The following is a 17,821-nucleotide window of genomic DNA, read 5'->3' as shown; positions in this document are numbered from 1 at the left end:
CCTTCTCTGCCTGTCCGTCTCTCCCTCTCTCTCCCTCCCTTTCTGTTTCTCTCTCTCTCTCTCTCTGTCTCTCTTTCTGTCTGTTTCTCTCTTTCTCTCTCTGTCTGTCTCTTTCTCTGTCTGTCTGTCTGTCTCTCTCTTTCTTTTTCTCTGTCTCTCTGTCTCTCTCTGTGTCTGTCTCTCTGTCTGTGCCTATCTTCTGTCTTACTCTCCTTCTCTGGCTGTCTGCCTGTCTCTCTCTCTCTGTCTGTCTCCCTCCCTCCCTCCCTCCCTCCCTGTCTGTCTGTTTCTCTCTCTGTCTCTCTCTCTCTGTCCATCTCTGTCTGTCTCTTTCTCTTTCTCTCTCTTTCTTTCTCTCTGTCTCTGTCTCTCTCTCTCTGCCTGTCTCTCTCACTGTGTCTGTCTTCTGTCTTACTCTCTTTCTCTGCCTGCCTCTCTGTCTGTCTGTCTCTCTCCCTCCATGTCTCTCTCTCTCTCTCACTCACTCTCTCTCCGTCTCTCTCTCTCTTTCTGTCTGTTTCTCTGTCTCTGTCTGTCTGTCTCTCTCTGTTTGTCTTTCTCCCTCACTGTCTGTCTGTCTCTCTCTCTCCCTCTCTCTGTCTCTGTCTCTCTCTCTTTCTCTTTCTGTCTGTTTCTCTCTATCTCTCGCTGTCCATCTCTGTCTTTCTATGTCTGTCTCTTTCTCTGTCAGTCTGTCAGACACCCCCGTGCCGGGTAGGGCCCTGCCCCTTCCACGAAAGTGAGAAGCGCGTGCTTCGGTGCTTAGAGAGGCCGAGAGAAATCTAGACAGGCGGGCCTTGCTGGGCTTCCCCACTCGGTGTATGATTTCGGGAGGTCGAGGCCGGGTCCCCGCTTGGATGCGAGGGGCATTTTCAGACTTTTCTCTCGGTCACGTGTGGCGTCCGTACTTCTCCTATTTCCCTGATAAGCTCCTCGACTTAAACATAAACTGTTAAGGCCGGACGCAACACGGCGAAACCCCGTCTCTACTAAAAATACAAAGCTGAGTCGGGAGCGGTGGGGCAGGCCCCTGTAATGCCAGCTCCTCGGGAGGCTGAGGCGGGAGAGTCGCTTGAACCTGGGAGGCGGAGGCTTGCAGGGAGCCGAGATCGCGCCACTGCACTACGGCCCAGGCTGTAGAGTGAGTGAGACTCGGTCTCTAAATAAATAAGGAAATTCATTAATTCATTAATTCTTTTCCCTGCTGACGGACATTTGCAGGCAGGCATCGGTTGTCTTCTGGCATCACCTAGCGGCCACTGTTATTGAAAGTCGACGTGACACGGAGGGAGGTCTCGCCGACTTCACCGAGCCTGGGGCAACGGGTTTCTCTCTCTCCCTTCTGGAGGCCCCTCCCTCTCTCCCTCGTTGCCTAGGGAACCTCCGCCCTGGAGGGGGCCCTATTGTTCTTTGATCGGCGCTTTAGTTTTCTTTGTGTTTTTGGCGCCTAGACTCTTCTACTTGGGCTTTGGGAAGGGTCAGTTTAATTTTCAAGTTGCCCCCCGGCTTCCCCCCACTACCCACGTCCCTTCACCTTAATTTAGTGAGTCGGTTAGGTGGGTTTCCCCCAAACCCCCCGCCCCCCCACCCCCCCGCCTCCCAACACCCTGCTTGGAAACCTTCCAGAGCCACCCCGGTGTGCCTCCGTCTTCTCTCCCCTTCCCCCACCCCTTGCCGGCGATCTCATTCTTGCCAGGCTGACATTTGCATCGGTGGGCGTCAGGCCTCACTCAGGGGCCACCGTTTTTGAAGATGGGGGCGGCACGGTCCCACTTCCCCAGAGGCAGCTTGGGCCGATGGCATAGCCCTTGACCCGCGTGGGCAAGCGGGCGGGTCTGCAGTTGTGAGGCTTTTCCCCCCGCTGCTTCCCGCCTCAGGCCTCCCTCCCTAGGAAAGCTTCACCCTGGCTGGGTCTCGGTCACCTTTAATCGTGATGTTTTAGTTTCTCCGCCCTCCGGCCAGCAGAGTTTCACAATGCGAAGGGCGCCACGGCTCTAGTCTGGGCCTTCTTAGTACTTGCCCAAAATAGAAACGCTTTCTGAAAACTAATAACTTGGCTCACTTAAGAATTCCAGGGACGGTGCCTTGGCCCGTGTTTGTTGGCTTGTTTTGTTTTGTTTTGTTTTGTTCGTGTTTTTCCTTTCTCGTATGTCTTTCTTTTCAGGTGAAGTAGAAATCCCCAGTTTTCAGGAAGACGTCTATTTCCCCCAAGACACGTTAGCTGCTGTTTTTTCCTGTTGTTAACTAGCGCTTTTGTGAATCTCTCAACGTGCAGTGAGAGCCGGTTGATGTTTACTATATACTTCATCATGACATCTTATTTTCTAGAAATCCGTAGGCGAATGCTGCTGCTGCTCTTGTTGCTGTTGTTGTTGCTGTCGTTGTTGTTGTCGTTGCTGTTGTCGTTGTCGTTGTTGTTGTTGTTGTTGTCGTTGTTTTCAAAGTATACCCCGGCCACCGTTTATGTGATCAAAAGCATTATAAAATATGTGTCTCTCTGTCTGTCTCTCTGTCTGTCTCTGTCTCTCTCTTTCTCTGTCTGTCTTCTCTCTCTCTCTCTCTCTGTGTCTCTCTCTCTCTGCCTGTCTGTTTCTCTCTGTCTCTCTCTCTCTCTGCCTGTCTCTCTCACTGTGTCTGTCTTCTGTCTTACTCCCTTTCTCTGCCTGTCTGCCTGTCTGTCTGTCGGTCTCTCTCTCTCTCTCTCTCTCTCTCTCTCCCCCTGTCTGTATGTTTCTCTCTGTCTCTGTCTCTCTCTCTCTTTCTGTGTCTCTCTCTCCGTCTCTGTCTTTCTCTGTCTGTCTGTCTCTCTCTTTCTTTCTCTCTGTCTCTCTCTGCCTGTCTCTGTCACTCTGTCTGTCTTCTGTCTTCCTCTCTCTCTGCCTGCCTGTCTCTCTCACTCTCTCTCTCTGCGTGTCTCTCTCTCTCTTTCTTTCTCTCTGTCTCTCTCTGCCTGTCTGTCTCACTCTGTCTGTCTTCTGTCTTACTCTCTCTCTGCCTGCCTGTCTCTCTCACTCTCTCTCTGCGTGTCTCTCTCTCTCTCTTTCTGTCTGTTTCTCTCTGTCTCTCTCTGTCCGTGTCTGTCTTTCTTTGTCTGTCTCTCTTTGTCTTTCCTTCTCTCTGTCTCTGTCTCTCTCATTGTGTCTGTCTTCTGTCTTAGTCTCTCTGTCTCTCTCCCTGTCTGTCTGTTTGTCTCTCTCTCTCTGTCTTTGTCTTTCTTTCTCTCTGTCTCTGTCTCTCTGTCTCTCTCTCTGTGTGTCTGTCTTCTGTCTTACTGTCTTTCTCTGCCTGTCTGTCTGTCTCTCTCTGTCTCTCTCTCTCTCTGTCTCTCTCTCTCTCTCTCTCTCTCTCTCTCTCTCTCTCCCCCCTGTCGGCTGTTTCTCTGTCTCTGTCTGTGTCTCTCTTTCTGTCTGTTTCTCTCTGTCTTTCTCTCTCTGTCTCTTTCTCTCTGTCTCTCTGTCTGTCTCTGTCTCTGTCTCTCTCTCTCTCTCTCTCTCTCTCTCTGTGTGTGTGGGGGGGGTGTGGGGGGGTGTGTGTGTCTGCCTTCTGTCTTACTCTTTCTCTGCCTGTCTGTCTGCCTGTCTGTTTGTCTCTCTCTCTCTCTGCCTGTCTCTCTCCCTTCCTGTCTCTGTTTCTCTCTCTTTCTGTTTCTCTCTGTCTCTGACCATCTGTGTCTTTCTCCGTCTGTCTCTTTATCTGTCTCTCTCTCTCTCTTTTTCTGTCTTTCCCTCTTTGTGTATCGTTGTCTCTCTCTGTCTGTCTCTGTCTCTGTCTCTCTGTCTCTGTCTCTCTGTCTCTCTGTCTCTCTCTCTCTCTGTCTGTCTGTCTGTCTCGGTCTCTGGCTCTGGCTCTCGCTATCTCCCGCCCTCTCTTTTTTTTGCAAAATAAGCTCAAGTACATCTAATCTAATCCCTCACCAAGGCCCGAATTCTTAACTTCTGACATCCCAGATTTGATCTCCCTACAGAATGCTGTACAGAACTGGCGAGTTGATTTCTGGACTTGGATACCTCATAGAAACTACATAGGAATAAAGATCCAATCCTAAAATCTGGTGTGGCTTCTCCCTCGACTGTCTCGAAAAATCGTACCTCTGTTCCCCTAGGATGCCGGAAGAGTTTTCTCAATGTGCATCTGCCCGTGTCCTAAGTGATCTGTGACCGAGCCCTGTCCGTTCTGTCTCCAATATGTATGTGCAAACACTTCTCTCCATTTCCACAACTACCCACGGCCCCTTGTGGAACCACTGGCTCTTCGAAAAAAATCCCAGAAGTGGTTTTGGCTTTTTGGCTAGGAGGCCTAAGCCTGCTGAGAACTTTCCTGCCCAGGATCCTGTGTGAACAAAAGTGCCTCTGCTGGGAGCTGGGATCGTCGGGACCATGCTTGCTAGCGCTGGATGAGTCTCTGGAAGGACGCACGGGACTCCGCAAAGCTGACCTGTCCCACCGAGGTCAAATGGATACCTCTGCATTGGCCCGAGGCCTCCAAAGTACATCACCGTCACCAACCGTCACCGTCAGCATCCTTGTGAGCCTGCCCAAGACCCCGCCTCCGGGGAGACTCTTGGGAGCCCGGCCTTCATCGGCTAAAGTCCAAAGGGATGGTGACTTCCACCCACAAGGTCCCCACTGAACGGCGAAGATGTGGAGCGTAGGTCAGAGAGGGGACCAGGAGGGGAGACGTCCTGACCGGCGATGAGTTCCCTAGGCTCTGGCCACCCCACCCACGCCCCACGTCCCACGTCCCGGGCACCCGCGGGACACCGCCGCTTGATCCCCTCCTCTGTCCACAGCCGGCCCCACCCCACCACGCAACCCACGCACACACGCTGGAGGTTCCAAAAGCACACGGTGTGAATAGAGCCTGACGGAGCGAGAGCCCATTTCACGAGGTGGGAGGGGTGGGGGTGGGGTGGGTTGGGGGTTGTGGGGTCTGTGGAGAGCCCGATTCTCCCTCTTGGGTGGCTACAGGCTAGAAATGAATATCGCTTCTTGGGCGGAGGGGCTTCCTTAGGCCATCACCGCTTGCGGGACTACCTCTCAAACCCTCCCTTGAGGCCACAAAATAGATTCCACCCCACCCATCGACGTTTCCCCCCGGGTGCTGGATGTATCCTGTCAAGAGACCTGAGCCTGACACCATCGAATTACACACCTTTACTGGCTTGGTGGGTTTGTTTGTTTCTGAGATGGAGTCTTGCTCTGTCCCCCAGGCTGGAGTGCAGCGGCGTGATCTCAGCTCACTGGAACCTCTGCCTCCTGGGTTCAAGTGATTCTCCTGTCTCAGCGCCACCATGGCCGGCTCATTTTTTTTTTTTTTTTTTTTTTTTTTTTTTTTTTTTTTTAGTAGACACGGGGTTTCACCCTCTTTCATTGGTTTTCACTGGAGATTCCAGATTCGAGCCACACCTCATTCTGTGCCACAGAGAGACTTCTTCTTCTTCTTCTTCTTTTTTTTTTTTTAAGTGCAACGCAACGTGTCTGCCTTATTTGAGTGGCTTCCTATATCATTATAATTGTGTTATAGATGAAGAAAAGGTATTAAACACTGTGCTAATGATAGCGAAAGTGAAGACAAAAGAAAGGCTATCCATTTTGTGGTTAGAATAAAGTTGCTCAGTATTTAGAGCTACCTAAATACGTCAGCATTTACACTCTTCCTAGTCAAAGCTGGCCGATCTGAATAATCCTCCTTTAAACACAATTTTTGATAGGGTTAAGATTTTTTTAAGAATGCGACTCCTGCAAAAGAGCTGAACAGACAATACACATTTAAAAACATCACAACACAAGGATCAACCAGACTTGGGAAAAAAATCGAAAACGACACAAGTCTTATGAAGAACTGAGTTCTTAAAATAGGACGGAGAACATAGCCATCGGAAGAGAAGGCAGTATTGGCAAGTTGATTGTTGCGTTGGTCAGCAGTAGCTGGCACTATCTTTTTGGCCATCTTTCGGGCCATGTAACTACTACAGCAAAATGAGATATGATCCATTCAACAACATATTCGCAAATCAAAAAATGTTTCCGTAATATAATGCTTCAGATTTAGAAGCAAATCAAATGATAGAACTCCACTGCTGTAATAAGTCACCCCAAAGACCACCGTATCTGACAGAATAACTACCACAGGGTTATGACTTCAGAATTATACTTTCTCTTGATATTTACTTATGTATGTATTTATTTTTTTAATGTATTTCTCTTGAGACGGCGTCTCGCTCTGTCGCCCAGGCTGGAGTGCAATGGTGTGATCTCGGCTCACTGCAACCGCCACCTCTCCGGGTTCAAGCGATTCTCCTGCCTCAGCCTCCCGAGTAGCTGGGACTACAGGTGCCCACCACCACGCCCAGCTAATCTTCATACTTTTAATAGAGACGGGGTTTCACCGTGTTGGCCCGGATGGTCTCGATCTCTTGACCTCGTGACCCGCCCGCCTCGGCCTCCCAAAGTGCTGGGATGACAGGCGTGAGCCACTGCGCCCGGCCTTCTCTTGACGTTTAAACTATGAAGTCAGTCCAGAAAAATGCAATAAATGTCAACGGTGAGTATGCTGTTGAGGCAGAGGTAGGACCACACTTTTTCATGTCTTATTCAGTTGATCACAATAGGACCTAGGTAGTAATTTCCTATGTGCCCACTTATACACGAGTACAAAAGAGTAAAACAGAGAGACCGCTACATTAAAGGGCACGTGAAGTTCTTCATAGTAACTCCGTAAACTGGAACACTGTCAAAAAGCAGCAGCTCGTGAGTTGTTTCCATCTATTTTTCTATTCTCCAATAAGTGAACTATGCTATTCCTTTCCAATCTCCCAAGCGCTCCTTGTCCCCATCACCACTTCGGTGCTCGAAGAAAAAGTCACAAATCCAGTCACACAACTAAAGAAACACATACACGAACCAAAGACAACTACAGCGTCTGCAAAAGTTTGCTAGAAGACTGAAACTGTTGAGTATAAGGATCTGGTATTCTATGATCATGAGTTCATTTCAGAGTTTGTTCAAGACATACGTTTCATAAGGAAACATCTTAGTTAGAAGTTATTCAGCACTATGTACCATCCCTAAGTATTTTTAACCAAATTCGTGACAATAAAGAGCTATCTAACCAGAAAAACTAGCGAGTACCGGCGCCATCCATAGGGCTTTGTCTTTACACTTCATTACCACTTACCATGCCTTACAATGTCTGGGATTGACCCTGATAGCATTTCGAAAACAAGCTGATGCTTTGTCCAGTTCTTCAGTGAAGACAAGCTCACGCCCTAATGCACTATAGGCATAAGCATCATTTGGATCCACTTCGAGAGTTCTCTGGAAGAATTGAATCGCAATATCGTGTTCCCGTTGCAGACCGAAACAGTTCCCTGCAGCACACCAGGCCTCTGGCTGGCGAAGTTTTATCCCTGTCTGTGAAGTCTTTGGACAGAACTGAAAGAGCAACATCTTTCGGAGGATGCCAAAGTGTTGTAGAGTAGATCTCCATGCCTTCGACTCTGTAATTCTCAATCCTTCTAACCTCTGAGAATTTTCTTTCAGCTTGTGTGGACTCTGAAAGTTTACAATAGGCCCTTCCAATTTGGCACAGTACCCAACCGGTATTGCGGTGGTGAGAAGCTAGATGGCTCAAGATACTGACAGCTTCTTTGCCGTGGTGAGAACACAAAGCTAAATAACCTTTCCCCCTTTCACGAGGAAGGCTCATCAAGCCTTCCGCTGCTGCTTTTTGTAGATTAAAAGCCTGAATCTGAGGCGCGATTGCGGCTATTTTCCCTTCTGGAGTGACGGAAGAGTCCAATGTTGTCACTTCCATGGCTATCACTTATGTTCGGTGGAGTTATTCCTCCTTTATTAGCTTTACTTTTTGTTTTTCTGTTTGGGATTTTAGGTGGAAACTTCCCTTTTAATTTTCTCCTATTCTCCTCGGTTGTGGAGCTGTCACTAGTCAAGAGTCGTGAATTTCTTCGAGGCGGTGCGTTTGGGGGAGATGCCATAGTGGGGCTCAATACCTGAGGTGTTGCCCTTGTCGGCGCACCAGAACTTTGTGTTTTTGCGAGAATTGGGGTTACCTTTCGGCTCTTTCCCCTCTGCGAGAAGACAGACTGTGTTCCGGTTTGGCCGATTCCGGCAACAGACTTTTTTGAAGGGGCTCCGGTGGATGGCACGTCAATGACAGAAGGTGTCTAATACCAGTGCAGTTTTGTCCATAGGATCCGTCTCCGGGACTTGGGGCTTCTAATGGCAAAATGCCAACACTTGGGGCTCATGGACTAACTGCTGCTGGTCCTCCTAATACACTTCGACCAGTTTTTGGTTTATGTTGAACCTGTTTAGATCATATGGAAGTTCCTGTTCCCAGTGGGACGGTATCAGGTGAAAGGACGGCTGAATCGATAGAAGACACTGGGGAGTCTGTATTCAAGGAGTACTTTGAATTGGAAGATTCTCAATTCAATCCGTTTAATTCAACGGTGTCCTGGGGTGTTTCCGTAAGAACGGTCTCAGGCTGTCTGTGACATAAGCTAGGACGAGGTCCCAGTGTTTTGGCACAACACTTGGACAGGCAGTTGCTAAAGCTCTCTAGAGATGTGAATCAAAATGTTTGGTCAGGATCTGGCTTTTCCCCCCTATTTCACATCATGATTCAAAGGGACACCAGAGGAAAGGATTTCAACGGAGGCTCTTTTGGTCACATTCTGACCCTTTGGTAAGCCGATCTGTCTTGCAATATACATGTCCCAACGATGGAAGGGGAAAGCGAGCTGAATCAGCAAACTCAGGAACAATAATATCATCATGGCTTCTCTGCTTAGGAAACACTCCACCCGATAAGATTTGATCCCCTTCTGCAAGCTTGCTGAGATCAACACAACATTTCGCAAGCAGGTATTCGCATTGCGGTGTAGTACCACTGTGTCCTTTCAAGAGTCTATATGTTTTATAGGCCTTTCCTGAGCGGTAAGAAGAGGTTGCCAGTAAAAACAAGGCTTCTTCTGAGTGTACTTCTGCATAGAGGCGTTCTGCGAGGAAAACCGCACCTCGGTAGGCATAGTGGCTTAGTGCTTGCCATATAGCAGCCTGGACGGGTCCCTGCAGCACCGCCATCCTCGAGGCTCAGGCCCACTTTCTGCAGTGCCTCAGGCACCGCCCCCCCCCCACCCCCCCCACCCCCATAGCGGCTCCGGCCCGGCCAGCCCCGGCTCATTTAAAGTCACCAGCGACCGTTACCGACCGTTACCGTGGGATGGGGGAGTCCGGGCCAGAATGACTTCTTTATCCTGCCGACTCTGGAAAGCCCGGCCCCTTGTGATCCATTGCAAACCGAGAGTCACCTCGTGTTTAGAACACGGATCCACTCCCAAGTTCAGTGGGGGGATGTGAGGGATGTGGCAGGTAGGACGAAGGACTCTCTTCCTTCTGATTCGGTCTGCACAGTGGGGCCTAGGGCTGGAGCTCTCTCTGTGCGGACCGCTGACTCCCTCTACCTTGGGTTCCATCGGCCCCACCCTGGAACGCGGGCCTTGGCAGATTCTGGCCCTTCCTGGCCCTTCAGTCGCTGTCAGAAACCCCATCTCGTGCTCGGATGCCCCGAGTGACTGTGGCTCGCACCTCTCCGGAAACATGGGAAATCTCTCCTCTACGCGCGGCCACCTGAAACCACAGGAGCTCGGGACACACGTGCTTTCGGGAGAGAATGCTGAGAGTCTCTTGCCGACTCTCTCTTGACTTGAGTTCTTCGTGGGTGCGTGGTTAAGACGCAGTGAGACCAGATGTATTAACTCAGGCCGGGTGCTGGTGGCTCGCGCCTGTAACCCCAGCACTTTGGGAGGCCGAGGCCGTAGGATCCCTCGAGGAATCGCCTAACCCTGGGGAGGTTGAGGCTGCAGTGAGTGAGCCATAATTGTGTCACTGCGCTCCAGTCTGGGCGAAAGACAGAATGAGGCCCTGCCACAGGCAGGCAGGCAGGCAGGCAGGCAGGCAGGCAGGCAGGCAGGCGGGCGGGCGGGCAGGCAGGCAGGCAGAAAGACAACAGCTGTATTATGTTCTTGTCAGGGTAGGAAGCAAAAATAACAGAATACAGCCCTTATTTTTTTTTTCCCCTTCGGACGGAGTTTCACTCTTGGTGCCCACGCTGGAGTGCAGTGGCACCATCTCGGCTCACCGCAACCTCCACCTCTCGCGTTCAAACGATTCTCTTGCCTCAGCCTCCTGAGTAGCTGGGATTACAGGCAGGGGCCACCACACCCGGCTGATTTTGTATTGTTAGTAGAGACGGCATTTCTCCATGTGGGTCAGGCTGGTCTCGAACTGGCGACCCCAGTGGATCTGCCCGCCTCGGCCTCCCAAAGTGCTGGGGTGACAGGCGTGAGCCATCGTCACCGGCCGGCTACGTTTTTTTTTTTTTTTTTTTTTTTTTAATTATTTTACTTTTTTTTAGTTTTCAATTTTAATCTATTTATTTACTTATTTACATTTATTTATTTATTTATGTATTTACTTATTTATTTATTTTCGAGACAGACTCTCGCTCTGTTGCCCAGACTGGAGTGCAGCGGCGCGATTTCGGCTCACTGCAAGCTCTGCCTCCCGGGTTCACGCCATTCTCCTGCCTCAGCCTCCCAAGTAGCCGGGACTACAGGCGCCCACCACTGTGCCTGGCTGACTTTTTGTATTTTGAGTAGAGATGGGGTTTCACTGTGGTAGCCAGGATGGTCTCGATCTCCTGACCCTGTGATCCGTCCACCTCGGCCTCCCAAAGTGCTGGGATGACAGGCGTGAGCCACCGCCCCCGGCCTATTTATCTATTTATTAACTTTGAGTCCAGGTTATGAAACCAGTTAGTTTTTGTAATTTTTTTTTTTTTTTTTTTTTTTTTTTTTGAGACGAGGTTTCACCGTGTTGCCAAGGCTTGGGCCGAGGGATCCACCGGCCCTCGGCCTCCCAAAAGTGCGGGGATGACAGGCGCGAGCCTACGGCGCCCGGACCCCCCCTTCCCCCCTCCCCCGCTTGTCTTCCCGACAGACAGTTTCACGGCAGAGCGTTTGGCTGGCGTGCTTAAATTCATTCTAAATAGAAATTTGGGACGTCAGCTTCTGGCCTCACGGACTCTGAGCTGAGGAGTCCCCTGGTCTGTCTATCACAGGACCGTACACGTAAGGAGGAGAAAAATCGTAACGTTCAAAGTCAGTCATTTTGTGATACAGAAATGCACAGATTCACCCAAAACACAGAAACCAGTCTTTTAGAAATGGCCTTAGTCCTGCTGTCCGTGCCAGTGATTCTTTTCAGTTTGGACCTTGACTGAGAGAATTCCCAGTCGGTCTCTCGTCTCTGGACGGAAGTTCCAGATGATCCGATGGGTGGGGGACTTAGGCTGCGTCCCCCCAGGAGCCCTGGTCGATTAGTTGTGGGGATCGCTTTGGAGGGCGCGGTGACCCACTGTGCTGTGGGAGCCTCCATCCTTCCCCCCACCCCGTCCCCAGGGGATCCCAATTCATTCCGGGCTGACACTCTCACTGGCAGACGTCGGGCATCACCTAGCGGTCACTGTGACTCTGAAAACGGAGGCCTCACAGAGGAAGGGAGCACCAGGCCGCCTGCGCACAGCCTGGGGCAACTGTGTCTTCTCCACCGCCCCCGCCCCCACCTCCATGTTCCTCCCTCCTTTGTTGCCTAGGAAACCGCCACTTTGACGACTGGGTCTGATTGACCTTTGATCAGGCAAAAACGAACAAACAAATAAATAAATAAAATAACACAAAAGTAACTAACTAAATAAAATAAGTCAATACAATCCATTGCAATGCAATAAAATACCATACGATACGATAGGATAGGATAGGATAGGATAGGATACGATACGATACGATACGATACAATACAATACAATACAATACAATACAATACAATACAATACAATACAATAGGCCAGGCGCGGTGGCTCATGCCTGTCATCCCATCACTTTGGGAGGCCGAGGTGGACGCATCACCTGAAGTCGGGAGTTGGAGACAAGCCCGACCAACATGGAGAAATCCCGTCTCAATTGAAAATACAAAACTAGCCGGGCGCGGTGGCACATGCCTATAATCCCAGCTGCTAGGAAGGCTGAGGCAGGAGAATCGCTTGAACCTGGGAAGCGGAGGGTGCGGTGAGCCGAGATTGCGCCATCGCACTCCAGTCTGAGCAAAAAGAGCGAAACTCCGTCTCAAAAATAAATAAATAAATACATACATACATAAATACATAAATTAAAATAAATAAATACAATACAAGAAAATAAATGGGCCCTGCGCGGTGGCTCAAGCCTGTCACCCCCTCACTTTGGGAGGCCAAGGCCGGTGGATCAAGAGGCGGTCAGACCAACAGGGCCAGTATGGTGAAACCCCGTCTCTACTCACAATACACAAAATTAGCCGGGCGCCGTGCTGTGCTGTACTGTCTGTAATCCCAGCTACTCGGGAGGCCGAGCTGAGGCAGGAGAATCGCTTGAACCTGGGAGGTGGAGGTTGCAGTGAGCCGAGATCGTGCCACTGCACCCCAGCCTGGGCGACAGAGCGAGACTCCGTCTCAAAAAAATGAAAATGAAAATGAAATGCAACAAAATAATTAAAAAGTGAGTTTCCGGGGAAAAAGAAAAAACAACAACAACAACAACAACAACAACAACAACAACAACAAAAAACAACCCCACCGTGACATACACGTACGTACGCCTCTCGCCTTTCGAGGCATCAAACACGTTAGGAATTATGCGTGATTTCTTTTTTTTAACTTAATTTTATTTTATTATCATGATTTATGTTTCGAGACGGAGTCTCGGAGGCCCGCCCTCCCTCCGTCCCATTCCCTGGTTGCCCAGACAACCTCAGGAGACAGACCCTGGCTGGGCCAGATTGTTCTTCTCCTCGGTCGATGGTTTCCTTGTCTTTCTTCGTGTCTTTAACCCCCGTGGACTCTTCCGCTCGGGTTTGACAGATGGCAGCTCCACTTTAGGCCTTGTTGTTGTTGGGGACTTTCCCGATTCTCCCCAGATGTAGGGAAAGCAGGTAGATTTGCCTTGCCTGGCCTTGCCTGGCCTTGCCTGGCCTTGCCTTTTCTTTCTTTCTTTCTTTCTTTCTTTCTTTCTTTCTTTCTTTCTTTCTTTCCTTCTTTCCTTCATTACTTTCTTTTTTTCTTCTTCTTCTTCCTTTTTTTTTTTTTTTTTTTGAGACAGAGTTTCACTCTTGTTGCCCAGGCTAGAGGGCAATGGCGCGATCTCGGCTCACCGCACCCTCCGCCTCCCAGGTTCAAGCGATTCTCCTGCCTCAGCCTCCTGATTAGCTGGGATTACAGGCATGGGCCACCGTGCCTGGCTGATGTTTGTACTTTTAGTAGAGACGGTGTTTTTCCATGTTGGTCAGGCTGGTCTCCAACTCCCAACCTCAGGTGGTCCGCCTGCCTTGGCCTCCCAAAGTGCTGGGATGACAGGCGTGAGCCACAGTGCCCAGCCTCTCTCTCTCTCTCTCTCTCTCTCGCTCGCTCGCTCGCTCGCTTGCTTGCTTTCGTGCTTTCTTGCTTTCTTGTTTTCTTTCTTTCTTTTGTTTCTTTCTTGCTTGCTTTCTTGCTTGCTTGTTTTCTTGCTTTCTTGCTTTCCTTTCTTTTTCTTTCTTGCTTTCTTGCTTGCTTGCTTTCGTGCTGTCTTGTTTTCTTGCTTGCTTGCGTGCTTGCTTGCTTTCGTGCTTTCTTGCTTTCTTGTTTTCTTGCTTTCTTTCTTTCTTTTGTTTCTTTCTTGCTTGTTTTTCTTTCTTGCTTGCTTTCTTGCCTTCTTTTCTTTCTTGCTTGCTTTCTTGCTTTCTTTTCTTTTTCTTTCTTTCTTTCTTGCTTTCTTGTTTTCTTGCTTTCTTGCTTGCTTTCGTGCTTTCTTGTTTTCTCGCTTTCTGTCTTTTGCTTCTTTCTCTCTTGCTCTCTCGCTTGCTTGCTTGCTTGCTTTCGTGCTTTCTTGTTTTCTTGCTTTCTTTCTTTCTTTTGTTTCTTTCTTGCTTGCTTTCTTGCTTTCTTGTTTTCTTGCTTTCTTGCTTTCTTTCCTGCTTTCTTTCTTGCTTTGTTTTCTTTCTAGCTTTCTTTTCTTTCTTGCTTGCTTTCTTGCTTTCTTTTCTTTTTCTTTCTTTCTTTCTTGCTTTCTTTTTTCTTGCTTTCTTGCTTTCTTTTCTCTTTCTTTCTTTCTTTCCTGCTTTTTTGCTTTCTTGCTTGCTTTCTCGCTTGCTTGCTTTCTGTCTTTCTTTCTTTCTTTCTTTCTTTCTTTCTTTCTTTCTGTTTCGTCCTTTTGAGACAAGAGTTTCACTCTTGTTTCCACGGCTAGAGTGCAATGGCGCGATCTTGGCTCACCGCACCTTCCGCCTCCCGGGTTCGAGGGCTTCTCCTGCCTCAGCCTCCTGATGAGCGGGGATTACAGGGAGGCACCCCCACGCCTGGCTTGGCTGATGTTTGTGTTTTTAGTAGGCACACCGTGTCTCTCCGTGTTGGTCAGGCTGGCCTCCGACTCCCGACCTCATGTGATGCGCCCACCTCGGCCTCTCGAAGTGCTGGGATGACGGGCGTGAGCCACCGTGCCCGGCCTGTTGACTCATTTCGTTTTTTTTTTTTTTATTTCTTTCGTTTCCATGTATTTACTGACATTTATTAATGTAAACATTTTTGTACATTTATATGTAAACGACAATGCGTATATCTTTGCGTTTACTACTCTCGCGTCTAGTAAACACGTACCGATTGCATAGAAACATACTTCTACATAATAGACGTAGGTGTTTCTGCTATACAAATACATACACATCGCTCTATAGAGAAGCGATCGTCCACAAATACGTTTACGCTTACGTACGAAAAGTGTTGTATTTATGTTAATAAATGAACAAGTGTACGTAGTTATCTCTGTTTTCTTTCTTCCTCTCCTTTACGTTTTTCTTCCTTCCTTTCTTCCTTTCCCTCCTTCTTTAGGTTTTTCTTCCTCTCTTCCTTTCCTTCTTTCTCTCTTTCTGATCTTTTCTCCTTCGTGCTTTATTTCTCTTTCGTTCCCTGTCTCTCCTTCTTTTTTCTTTCCTCCCTGTTTCTTTTTCCCTTCTTTCCTTCGTTTCTTTCCTCATTCTTTCTCTCTTTTTCATGTTTCTTTCCTTTCCGTCTGTCTTGTAAAAATGGAGTGTTTCAAAAGTTTTCTCTGTGTATCTACGTTTTTTAAATTGTCTCTCTTTTCTCCATTTTCTTCCTCCCTCCCTCCCTCCCTGCTCCCTTCCCTCCCTCCTTCCCTTTCACCATCTGTCTCTTTTCCCCATTCCCCGCCCCCCCCCCCCGTCTGTCTCTGCGTGGATTCCGGAAGAGCCCATGCATTTTGCCTCTCCGTGTGTCTGCAGCGACCCGCGACCGAGTCCTTGTGTGTTCTTTCTCCCTCCCTCCCTCCCTCCCTCCCTGCTTCCGAGATGCATCTCCGAACACCCACGCGCCGTGGGTTGTCTTCTGACTCTGTCGCGGTCGAGGCAGAGACGCGTTTTGGGCCCCGTGTGTGTGGGGTTGGGGCAGAGGGGCTGCGTTTTCCGCCTCGGGAAGAGCTTCTCGGCTCACGGTTTCGCTTTTGCGGTCCACGGGCCGCCCTGCCATCCGGATCTGTCTCGCTGACGTTCGCGGCGGTCGTCGGGCTCCATCTGGCGGCCGCTTTTAGATCGCGCTCTCGGCTTCCGGAGCTGCGGTGGCAGCTGCCGAGGGAGGGGACCGTCCCCGCTGTGAGCTGTGCAGAGCTCCGGAAAGCCCGCGGTCGTCAGCCCGGCTGGCCCGGTGGCGCCAGAGCTGTGGCGCGTCGCTTGTGAGTCAGAGCTCTGGCGTGCAGGTTTATGTGGGGGGGAGGCTGTCGCTGCGCTTCTGGGCCCGAGCCGGGCGTGGGGCTGCCCGGGCCGGTCGACCAGCGCGCCGCGGCTCCCGAGGCCCGAGCCGCGACCCGCGGGGACCCGCCGCGCGTGGCGCGGGAGGCTGGGGACGCCCTTCCCGGCCCGGTCGCGGGTCCGTCCGCGCTCATCCTGGCCGTCTGAGGCGGCGGCCGAATTCGTTTCCGAGTCCCCGTGGGGAGCCGGGGACCGTCCTGCCCCCGTCCCCCGGGTGCCGGGGAGCGGTCCCCGGGCCGGGCCGCGGTCCCTCTGCCGCGATCCTTTCTGGCGAGTCCCCGTGCGGAGTCGGAGAGCGCTCCCTGAGCGCGCGTGCGGCCCGAGAGGTCGCGCCTGGCCGGCCTTCGGTCCCTCGTGTGTCCCGGTCGTAGGAGGGGCCGGCCGAAAATGCTTCCGGCTCCCGCTCTGGGGACACGGGCCGGCCCCCTGCGTGTGGCACGGGCGGCCGGGAGGGCGTCCCTGGCCCGGCGCTGCTCCCGCGTGTGTCCTGGGGTTGACCAGAGGGCCCCGGGCGCTCCGTGTGTGGCTGCGATGGTGGCGTTTTTGGGGACAGGTGTCCGTGTCGCGCGTTTCCTGGGCCGGCGGCGTGGTCGGTGACACGACCTCCCGGCCCCGGGGGAGGTATATCTTTCACTCCGAGTCTGCATCTTGGGCCACCGGGTTATTGCTGACACGCTGTCCTCTGGCGACCTGTCGCTGGAGAGGTTGGGACTCCGGGTGCGTGCGGGGCTCTGGCCTACCGGTGACCCGGCTAGCCGGCCGTGCTCCTGCTTGAGCCGCCCGCTGGGGCCCGCGGGCCTGCTGTCCTCCGCGCGCCCGGGCGTGTCCCGACTCCCGGTGCCGGCCCGGGTCCGGGTCTCTGACCCACCTGGGGGCGGCGGGGAAGGCGGCGAGGGCCACCCTGCCCCCGTGCGCTCTCCGCTGCGGGCGCCCGGGGCGGCCGCGACAACCCCACCCCGCTGGCTCCGTGCCGTGCGTGTCAGGCGTTCTCGTCTCCGCTGGGTTGTCCGCCGCCCCTTCCCCGGAGCGGGGCGTCGGCCGGCCGGCCGACCTCCGCTCCCGGGGGGCTCTTTCGTGATCGATGTGGTGACGTCGTGCTCTCCCGGGCCGGGTCCGAGCCGCGACGGGTGAGGGGCGGACGTTCGTGGCGAACGGGACCGTTCTTCTCGCTCCGCCCCGCGGGGTCCCCTCGTCTCTCCTCTCCCCGCCTGCGGGCGGCGCGTGTGGGGGAGGCGTGTGGGGTGCGGAGCCCGGCCTGACCTCGCCGTCCCGCCCGCCGCCTTCTGCGTCGCGGGGCGGGTCGGCGGGGCCCTCTGACGCGGCAGGCACCCCTCGCTGTCGCCTCCGGTGGTTGTGGACTTGCGGGCGGCCCCCCTCCGCGGCGGCGGGGGGTGCCGTCCCGCCGGCCCGTCGTGCTGCCCTCTCGGGGGGGCGTGCGCGAGCGTCGGCTCCGCTTGGGCCTCTGCGGTGCTCCTGGAGCGCTCCGGGTTGTCCCTCAGGTGCCCGAGGCCGAGCGGTGGTGTGTCGTCCCCGCCCCCAGCGCCCCCTCCTCCGGTCGCCGCCGCGGTGTCCGCGCGTGGGTCCTGAGGGAGCTCGTCGGTGTGGGGTTCGAGGCGGTCGAGTGAGACGAGACGCGCCCCTCCCACGCGGGGAAGGGCGTCCGCCTGGTCCGGTGAGCGCACGTCCCGTGCTCCCCTCTGGCGGGTGCGCGCGGGCCGTGTGAGCGATCGCGGTGGGTTCGGGCCGGTGGCGCGTGCGCCGGCCGGCCGCCGAGGGGCTGCCGTTCTGCCTCCGACCGGTTGTGTGTGGGTTGACTTCGGGGGTGCTTTTGCCTCGGAAGGAAGGAGGCGGGTGGACGGGGGGGCCCCGTGGGGGTTGCGCGCACGCGCGCGCCGGCCGGGCCCCCGCCC

At 52.6% G+C, this 17,821-nt stretch overlaps 1 pseudogene; it reads right to left on the bottom strand.

The window, feature by feature from the left end:
- Positions 1-2,104: 2,104 nt before the first annotated feature.
- Positions 2,105-10,252, bottom strand: LOC134728824 (cell division cycle protein 27 homolog; annotated as a pseudogene).
- Between the last annotated feature and the right edge of the window lie 7,569 nt (positions 10,253-17,821).

Source organism: Pan paniscus, chromosome 14, assembly GCF_029289425.2.
Source record: "Pan paniscus chromosome 14, NHGRI_mPanPan1-v2.0_pri, whole genome shotgun sequence".
NCBI classification, from domain to species: Eukaryota; Metazoa; Chordata; class Mammalia; order Primates; family Hominidae; genus Pan; species Pan paniscus.
The sequence above is the reverse complement of the archived record's forward strand: the minus strand, read 5'-3'. Positions and strand labels throughout refer to the sequence as shown.